This window comes from Lactuca saligna, chromosome 2, assembly GCF_052625555.1.
Source record: "Lactuca saligna cultivar CGN05327 chromosome 2, ASM5262555v1, whole genome shotgun sequence".
Lineage (NCBI taxonomy): Eukaryota > Viridiplantae > Streptophyta > Magnoliopsida > Asterales > Asteraceae > Lactuca > Lactuca saligna.
The window spans coordinates 176,745,808-176,756,418 of record NC_136418.1 but is presented as its reverse complement, the minus strand read 5'-3'; the positions used below and the strand labels follow the sequence as shown (position 1 = coordinate 176,756,418).

At 37.9% G+C, this 10,611-nt stretch overlaps 1 long non-coding RNA gene and 1 pseudogene across 1 annotated transcript; one reads left to right on the top strand and one right to left on the bottom strand.

The window, feature by feature from the left end:
* The first annotated feature begins 641 nt into the window (after nt 1-641).
* On the top strand, nt 642-1,825 carry LOC145030424 (uncharacterized; annotated as a pseudogene).
* Nucleotides 1,826-3,495: 1,670 nt separating this feature from the next.
* LOC145032949 (uncharacterized) lies at nt 3,496-4,342 on the bottom strand. Its single transcript, XR_013677241.1, has 2 exons — nt 4,205-4,342; nt 3,496-3,603 (listed from the first exon to the last, which is right to left on the bottom strand). It is a non-coding gene; the product is annotated as an uncharacterized LOC145032949 (long non-coding RNA).
* Nucleotides 4,343-10,611: the final 6,269 nt, after the last annotated feature.

The window sequence follows — 10,611 nt, the reverse complement described above, 5'->3', positions numbered from 1 at the left end:
GGGCGTTATAGTATGGAAAGCTAAATCCATTTTTGATAATGAAAGCCCTAAACAATCAAATGCTCATAGCAGTGTGAAGCTAGAAGAAGTTAGTTTCACAACAAGTGACCAGGTGAACATCAATGTTTGCATTTCTTATTAGCTTTCTGTAGTTTCATTATTTTTTGATTAAGGTATACCATAGTATCAATTAGTATAAATCCTTCATATAGTAGTAAGTAAGATATAATGTTGTTTTGAAATTCGTTGTACTTCAATGGTATTCAGTTTGAGTATTCGAAGAAAAATGGAGGGTGCTCCAAGATTAGAGATGTAGGGGGTTTGGATAGAGTCACATCTTATCCCCTTAATCAAATTGGTGAGACAATTTGGAATGCGTTGGAGGTAAATATTTTTGATTGAAGTTTCAAATCCTTATTTTTAATTATAAGTAATCAAGATTTGTGTTATTAGATATCAAAGTAACTTGGTTTTGTTACATTAGGAAAAACATGAGAGAAGAAAAGTGAAGATATGATCATGAAAAACAAAAGAAGCAGGGTAACGAGGTGAAGGAAAACTCGTGAGAGACAAGAAAAGTGAAGACATGATCACATCTTCTCTCCTTAATTCCAAGTTTCTCAAGATGCAATTAATGTCAAATGACAATCTCAGAGAAGGCTCTTCAAAAAACCGAAACCATCTTAAATGAATCTAGAAGTGATGAGGGAGTTGACAACCATTCATCTACATTTGAAATAAGAACTGAAGGTACCAATGATTGTTCTATAGTTGTTGAAGATTCAGAAAGTTCTGATGCCAATGAACTACTAATATGGTTACTTCAGACCAACCATAGTACCGATATGCCTTGATACAGAAGGTCTGTAACTTTGTCTTCTTCATTAAGCTTTCGAGTTGTGTTGTAAACAATTTTATGGATGTAATTCATGTGATTAAGAAGATTCATATCCTCTTTAACTAATTCACAGGAGAATATTTGATTGCACCGTGTTATTGAAGAAACACTCATAAATATGTCCACATGTCATGTCTAGACAATTGGAGGTTAACCAGGGTAAGTTCTAAAATATTTTATATCAATAACTTGATTCTATTGATGTATAATTGTTGATGTGTATCTACAATTGTTGCAAGAAGGGTTTGCTTTCTCTCATTGCACAGAATGTAGAATAGTATTTATACTACATTTAAAAGTCTTCATTTTGGTTATTTTTCAACTGGTATGCATTATGCAACTCATTTATTTTATCTACTATATTGTTAAATTTTATTTTCTTGATCATTTGCGATGATAATATAACAATTTTGTTTGGACACTTTGAGCAAATTGTGGCATTTTTAGGTGTGTTGGTGAACAAATTTTATGGAGATGAACTCAAAGACATGTTTGGATATGAAGTGCACCCATATGGGTTTTATACAATGGCTGATAACTTCAAATCTATCTCTTTGTTTGTTTTATATTTTGGGAAAATTAATATTTAGGCTTTATATTGATTATTTAGTTTCAAATTCTATAATTACAGTGTTAGCAATTGTTTTGGTGGGATTGTAGTATGGTTTCTTTATAGCTAGAATATGTGGACAACGAATCAATGAAAGCCACTATCACATTCTTGCCAAGCAAGAACTCAAAATTGTTATATATTATTAATTATGATTGATTTTTTGTATGTATTGAATTTGTTGACTTTTTATTGACGAAAGTTGGTATAATAGGAGTACATTGTAGAAGACAGAGAAGTAAATAAGGGTCTTACTGAACTTGACCCAACCATGTTACAACCATGTTACAGAGTTAAGAATGTTGGGTCTCTATTGATTAATTCATTTTTGTTTCGTGTGGAGGCTCGTTTATACCCACTTTCACTTGCCTTCAAAATTTTGAAATTAAACCTCACAAATCACAATTATAACGGTTTATTTATTTTTGAAATGTTTTTGAATCTTATGTGTATTTACACGCTCAAAATGTGCCACAATAATTTTTTGTATTATGACGAATAAAAAATACCACTAAAATTTTAAAACATGTAATTAAAAATAGCATAAACTCTTCAATCAAATGAGCATTAGTGGCACAAAATATGTGCGAAGAAAAAGTTTTCTTTTCTCGTGACAAATAATAAAGTGTCACGAAAGCCTAAAAATTTGCAGCGGCAAAAACAAAAAGTAGAGGGTTTTAGTGGGAGCGTTTCTAGTGTCAGTTATTATGTGTCCGCACAATATCTAAGAAGCCTTTAGTGTCATTTTTTTGAGTTTTTAGTGACATTTTTGTACGCACTAAATGACAAATGTTGAGTGGGTGTGGTGACATATTTTTTGTAGTGCTGAGGGGGTGTGGTGAATGTCATTATATGGCATGAAAGAGTGTATAGAAATAGTAGTTATTTGAATGGAAATTAGAAATCAATATAGAAATAGTGTACCAAAAGATAAGATTTATTGGTTCCCTGGGGGTTAAGACTTAAGTGGCCTAACATCCCCAAAATGGCTCACAAGTTTCACACACACACAGTACCCTACAACGACGTACAAAGATACAATGAAACAGCAAAACTTGAAGAAAATTAAATTGAGTCCAAGATCAATCAAAATACAAGAAGACATACAAAACTGAATGATCAGCTGGTCATTGATCACATGATGGTGCAAGCGCAATCTGGATAATCATCTTTCTGAGGAGTGGTATAGTGATCAGCATAGGGCCACCCATTGACAGGATACCCATTATACGGCGTAGAGATCGGTGGAGCCGATGGCTTGGTAGACGTTGGTGGCACTGACACTTGTACAAAATCCGAAACGTCTGCTGCTGCAACGTTGGAGATCATCGATGGTTTCTCATAGTAGTCGACCCTCAAAACATCTTGTCTGCACTCCACTCTTCGCACTCTTCCAGCTTCAGGTAACGTCATCAACATTCCCGTCATATCTCTAAAATCAACAGTACTACGCCCAGCTTCATCACGATTCACATTCACTCCAGACGAATGCTTATTTTGTAACAAAATAATAGATTTATTTTGAAAATTTGGCTCAAGTGCAGCCCTGATTGTTTCAGGTTCATGGCGCTTTGATGAGATGATGAGTATACCTTTCTCGGGGTCCATTCCAATCAATTTGAGACCACCAATTTGACGAACTGCCCTTCTGACCTTGCTTATGCATTCATCACAGTTCTCGAATGGTGTGATTTGAAACACACTTGTTGATGTCGTCATCTTGATTTGATTACTGAATATTGCTGATCACAAATTCTACCAAAACATATGCCAAATGATTGTGTTAGATAATAAAACAGTTTATTTTTTTTTTTTTTTTCCAGGAGTACACACACATACACACACGTTTGCGCACACACAGCCCATGACAACGTGAAGTTCATTAATTTACCTTCCCATCAATTCGGATCCAAAACTTACCTTACTCTTAAAAGGCAAGATCAAACAAGCATGCACATATTACAAACATATTCACGACAAAAAAAGATACATGAATTATTTAAAGATTTGTAATTAAACTTGGCGTTGAGTTAAATGAAAAGAGATTAAAAAAAATAAGCATGGTCAACCCTTCTCAGCTAACAACGTTCAATTCCTGCATCATAAAAACGTAAACCCACGTCAGAATTCACGAAAAACCGGAACACGCAACAATTTAAATTGATAAACAAAAACTCTACAATTTGGTACAAGCATATGCTTTCCTTAATATATTCCAAAAAAAAATAAAATCAGATATCAAGTAATTTGATGTTAACAAGGCAACAAGCAAGACACAAGATTACTGAATTCGTCTCTTAACAAACCACTTGTAAGTAACTTCACCAAAATTCCAAAGATAATCACATAGATATTTGAGAGAATTCAGGACATACACAGAAACCATTGGTTGATTTTCTTCTAACAATATACATACGGTAGATAAGTCTAGTACAGACTACGACGCACTTGATATTAAGAATATGAGCTAGAGAGTAATTCGAAATAAAAAATGAATTCCAAGCCTTCACTCACCATTTAAAAGTTGTTCATAGCACAATAAAACTAAAACAGCAATCAGATCTATAATAAAATTTAAACAGCTAGCAATCAGATCTACAATGAAATTAAAACAGCAATCAGATCCAAACCCAGCCCATGCATGTACATATATGCACATATATATACAATTTCAAGACATATAGATAGATCCGTACCTTTGGGTTCCTTCGGGTTGCTTCTAATTTCGGGTTTCTTCGGGTTGCTTCTAATCAAGGGTTCCTTCTCGGGTTTCTTCTAATCAAGATTGACATGGGAAAAGGAAAGATAATTGTGGTGAGGTGAGAGTGTGAGACACATTTGATGGGTGGGGTGTTGGGGTTATATATATATAGCTGAATGAAATGACTTGGTCCCTAAGCTGATAATTTAAAAACAATTACTGGGAGCCGTACGTAGGTGGTATTTTGTAGGGGTTGGTGGATCCATGGATATCACGATTACAAGATTTTATTAATTGATCAGTTTTTTTTTTTTTTTTTTTTGAACGGTCATTAAATATGAAAAAAGAAAACTAGCCAAGAAGCTTGGAAAGATCTAGTACATGAAAAGAGCAACTAAAAAGACAACAACAACAACAGAAACAAGACTAGAATTAGTGAATTACAAACACGCAGTTATCTAGCTCATGATTCTTCTTGTGGGTTCCAGCACCAGTTTAACCAAGCCAATTTTTTGAACTTGTTTTTCCTCATAGCATCAAACCACGTATGCGACACGAGCTGAATCTCCAAAACGTCATTTTTTTATCGAGAACATGCATGCTTGATTGTTAAAGCTATGTCCCATGCAATCCATGCAGGGTTTCATTTATCTTGTGTCCCACCCGAAAAGAAAACACTCCAGTTGGTTAATAATAATTAATAAATAATTTCTAATAAAGTTTTAAAAACTTCATATGTAACATCCGGATTTCCGGGTATCATATTTTATTTGTTTATTTTGAGTTATGAGGAGGGACTCGACGAATTGACGTTTAGACTTGTCGAGTAGGATCGCGATTTGCTGACTGGATTAATGAACGGACTCGACGAGTCGATGGGTGGACTCGATGAGTCCACGCTGAGGTCAGAAACCCTAAATCTCCAGGCATGTGCCCTATTTAAGGGACCTTATAGCCCTCATTTGCGGCTACCAGTCCAGAGAGAGAAACCCTAGAGAGCTTGAGCGAGTTGTGTGAGAGAGAAAGCTATTTTGATCCTTTTTGTTGTGGCTTTGCAAAGAAGAAGGTGTTTCCAGCAAGTGAAGGTCAAGGGGATTGTGATTCTTTGGTTTTCAAGCTTGGGTCTTCATTGTTGAGGTAGTAAATCGATCTCTTCTTCTGTTTTGTACAAGATCCTTGAATTTAGGGTTTTCTCTACCCTTTTATTGGCTTGAACTGATGCATATGTTGTCCCTTTGAGTGTTAGACTCTGGATATGGACCTTTAGAGGTCCAAAGAGCATTATCTATCCTGCTTTATGTGGTTCCATGAAGGAAATGAACCTAGGATGCCATTTTAGAAGTCATTTCACCAAAAGAAGCCTTGGGTGCATTGCATGAGTGTCAAGATTTGACCTTTACGTGATTATTGGACATAGGGAAGGGATACCGAGCATGTGAATTACTAGACATTATACGAGGTGAGTCTTCTCACTATATTTTACCTAGAGTGGTAGCTATGTGTGACCGGAATGTATTATATACTATGCGAAGTATGTGATATGTGATATGTATGTGTTATGATATGTTATGAGTACCATGATATGGACCGGAAGGTCAACAGTGTATGGATCGGAAGGCCAAGATGATGAGGACCGGAAGGTCATACGAGTAGGGCCGAAAGTTCTACCAGAATTAGGACGGAAGTCCCCTAAGACACATGGATCGGAAGATCCCATAGAGTTATGGCCTTGAGTGGCATATGTGTTGTATGTGGTATTTTGGGGAACTCACTAAGCATTTATGCTTACAGTATTATGTGTTATGTGTTTCAGGTACTAGCGATGATCGCGGGAAGGCGCCAACATGATCCGTACACACTGGCAGGAGATTTATTTTATGATCTTGGGATATGTTTTTATCATGATGACATTTGTTTAACATGAAATTTGAGAATATTGAATGAGTTTTATGTTATTTGAAAAATGAAAAATTGTTTTGAAAATTTATGTTGTTACAAGTTGGTATCAGAACCTTGGTTTGAGGGATTCGGATGCACCTTCGGGCGTATCTGAACTCAAACTGAGGATTTGAAAAAGCTTTCATACAAGAAACAATTTTTCTAAAAAGTAAAAGAATTTGAGAAAGCGGAAAGAAGCAGTGTGTACGATCTGTCAGCGCCCGAACGGTGATTTCCTAAAATTCCCTTACGTTATGTGTTATGAGATATGATATGATATGCTAGAGTAGGCTAGATATTCATATTAGGACTAGAGTTGCCTTATCTGTGATGCCTTAACCTAGAAGATTACTGCTGCTATGAGATGTTTGAGAGTTAATAGGTAGCAGTGAGGAGCTTATGAGGGGCCTACCGAAGGGTAGCCGGTGCTTAGCGAGAAGTAGAGTACTTGTGATCTGGGATCCTAGGAGGAGGACTTGGAATGAATGCTGATGCGGTGTGGAAGGTAGTATAGGGCCCGTACTACTGGAAGCACCGGATCAGTGCGCAGTCCAAGTAAGAATCCTTAGGGTACTAAGGAACAAGTAGGGTTAAGTTGTCGAGTGTGAGTACAATCGAGCAAGTCTCTAATATTTTTATGTTGTATTTCAGATACATCATGGTTGCGACATGCCACCGACTAGAGACCAGCGACGTGAGTGACGAGGAGCTTCATCAGATGATCCACAAGGAGGTGACTGCGGCTATCCGCGCAGAGATACCGAAGATGTTTGGGTCTATCAAGACCACTTTGATTGAGACGTTTGACGAGAGATACACAGTTGTTACTGAGGCTGCGGCTGCTGCAGCGGTGGCTGCTGCTAGACCTCAGGGGGGTGACTCTATGTTGTTCCGGGAGTTCAGCAACACGAAGCCACCAGAGTTTGTTGCGACGCAGGATCCGATTGCTGCGATGAGATGGATTTTTGATATTGATGGATGCTTCTACACCTATTCGTGTCCGGAGCATTTGAGGGTTCGATGTGCACTGAACCAGCTTCGCTTGGGAGCGAAGGACTAGTGGAAGTTTGTGACGGTGAACTTCACTCTTGCAGAGATTTCAGAGGTAACCTGGAAGAGGTTCACCACCATGTTCAGAGACGAGTACGTTCCCTTGGTGGAGAGGGAATGGTTGGCACATAAGTTTTTGTCCCTCAAGCAGGGGACGGATTCGGTGACTGTGATCACACGGATATTCCATGAGAGGGCGTTGTTTTGCCCTGAGCACGTGTCATCTGGGTACGAACTCGATCACATTGCAAGCTTTCAGTGTTTCTTTTAAATTATGAAAAACCTTTGTAGTTTATTAAATACTTTTTGCCATTATTTTGCCATTCTATATATCTTTTGCTGATCAATTGTACACTTTAAGCGTTAGAATTTATAATTCTTAAATATAAACTACTAACCCTTACTATTGGTATTATATGTTTATATGATACAAATGGTTATTAATTGGTTTACCAATAAAAAACAAATTTTTTTATGTATTAATCACTTTTTATGAGAAACAAAAGAAAAACTAGTGATTATTTTATTAAGTTTCGATTGCTATATTAATATGTATCAAACTTAGTTGAATGTGACAATAAACGATTAATTTATTAATCGTGCAATTGTTAAAAAAAATGGGTTTTCGGTCGTCCACCAAGGTTCCATGCTTTTGCAAAGATACGGTGAGAGGGATCGACTTTTAGATGTTATTCTAAAGCACTGAGTACATCGTATACCTTCTACTCACTACTAGAAAATTGAGAAGTACCGACAACAATATTTCGTTGGAATAGGATGATACTGATGAATTGCTGATGTAAAAAGGGTCTTAAGATATTGGCTCATGGGTAACTAATGCTGTCAGAATAACTACGGAATACTAACGACGTTATCCATCGGTAAATTACCGAGGAACTAGCTACGGAAAGCAATAGCGACAGTGTAACATCTTGTTTCCTGTCATTTCTGAGCCACAAACCGGAAGTTGATTGTGTGGCATTTTCGGCCTTAAGGAGGCAGAGTTTAGTCCTTGTAGAAAGAGGTAATGATAGTTAAGAAATTTTACCCTTGAATTGTGTTTTGGGCCAAAAGGTAGAAAGAGAAAAGCCATAGGCCGAATTCTTATGTGAAATATGGATTTTTGTTTGAGAAGTTTTTAGTTCAAGATATTTAGATAATATTGTAGAGCTCTTCTACACCTTTCCATGGATATAAAGAATGTCGAAAACGGAGTTGTAACAAAGAGCTTATGGCCGTTTGAAGTTATGATGATTTTTGGGTTAGCCGCATACGCTGAGCATAAATTGAGTACGTTGGGCGTACTAAGAATGTCTGAGTACGCTGGGTGTACTAAGTATGCCTGAGTACGTTGGGCATAAATTGCATACGTTGGGCGTATGTGATCAATGCTCAAACCCTATTTACGTGGTTTGAGCCATATTTAAGCTCCTTAACTTCCCAAAACCAATTCCATTCTCAGCCTCCACCTCTCCAACACCCTCTCTTGAAACCCTAACCCTAGATTGAGCATTGTGAGCAAAAGAAGATGTTTTCAATGTTTTGGAGTGTTCTTGGTGCACCTTGGAGAAGAAGGAAATCATTGAAGATGTGCTGGTTGCATTGGAGCTTGTAGATCCAAACTCTGTTCACCTTGATCTTTCTTCTAGAGGCATAAAGTTTGAATCTTGATGATGAAATTGTTAGATCTAGCTAGTTTAGGGTGTTATGAGTTTTTGGTCACTTTAAGTCCATAAAGTTTATATCTTGAAAGTCTGTGACCTTGTTATGGATAAGGTTGGAAACTTTATCCATCTAAAAATCATTTTGATTCAGATCTAAAGGTTAGAGACTTGGACTTAATGGATTAAGTTGATAAGATGCACTTTTTGGGTCCCTTTGAGACTTATAGACTAGATCTTATTTGTTGGGACCATTCTAATGGATAAAGTTGGAAACTTTATCCATTATGGAGCTATTATGAAATATAAAATTATGATCTTGAGTGTTGTATGTAACCCATGCATGTGTTAGATGGTCTTATTGGGTTAAGAACATAGTATTTTGGACATTAAGAACTTAATAGCCATGTAAAGTCATAAAGTTGGAAACTTAATGACTTAGGACATCATTTTGGGGCTTGGATATGAGTTTTGGATGGAAGGGCTTGATAGAATAAGCTCTTAATGGAGTTTTAGGACTGGGCTGCATACGTTGGGCGTACCTGGAGGTACGTTGCGCGTACACGGCCAGCTCCCTGCTTTTTGGTCAACATCAGAGTACAATGGGTGTAGTCTCTTGGTATGCAGGACGTACTCCGATGGGAAGGGATATTGACTTTTAGGACCTTAACCGTTGAATTTGACTTTGACTAAGGTTGACCAAGTTTAACTTAAGGGTATTTTGAGCTATAGTTAAGCCTTGGTCTCTATCTGTTGAATAGGTGACCTGTAGAGCTGGATGTCAGAGTAGAGATTCATTCAGATTGTTTTCAGGCTCTCTCTTCATGCACGACCACCAATAACTCAACCTCAGATCCAGATACATCTACGTGGCACCTGGGTGGATAGGAAAACGAGACTTATGAGCCTCCTCTAATACAATCTGTCTGAACCCACTAGACACAGGAACCCAAACCCAACCACAACAGGTCAACAAACCACGACTGTCCGGAACCAATCTAGTAATCTCACCCCTAATCCTCTTTATCTTCCAATTCTCCTCTTAAACACCCTCATCTTGAGCCTCCCTAATCAAACCTACAAGCGGTGAATCCATAGATATCCTCATGAATGACACTGGAACAGAAGATCCAGCCGACTTACGGCTTAGGACGTCCGCCACTACATTCGATTTACCCGGATGGTAAAGGATCTCGTAGTCATAATCCTTGACTACGTCCAGCCACCTGCATTGCCTCATATTCAGGTTCGGCTGATCCATAATATGTCTCAAACTCTTATGATCCGTGTAGATAGTACAACTGACCCCATAGAGGTAATGCCTCCAAATATTGACGGCGAAAACCAACGCGCCCAACTCAAGATCATGCGTGGGATATCTTGTTTCATGTGACTTTAGTTGTCGTGGAGAATAACATATCACTCGTCCTCTCTGCATGAGGACTGCCCCCAACCCTGTGATGGATGCATCACAGAAAACCACAAAATCCTCGACTCCTTCAGGGAGTGTCAAAACTAGAGCCTCGCAAAGTCTCTGCTGAAAGGACTCAAGTGCTTACTGTTGTTCAGGTACCCACCGGAAATCCACCCCCTTCATCGTCAAATGGGCGATAGGTACTGCAATCTTGGAGAAATCCTGAATAAATCTTCAGTAGTACCCTGCCAAACCCAAGAAACTCCACATATCCAAGGGAGATTTAGGAACCTCCCACTGCATCACTGCCTTGATTTTGGCCGGATCGAACAAAATCCC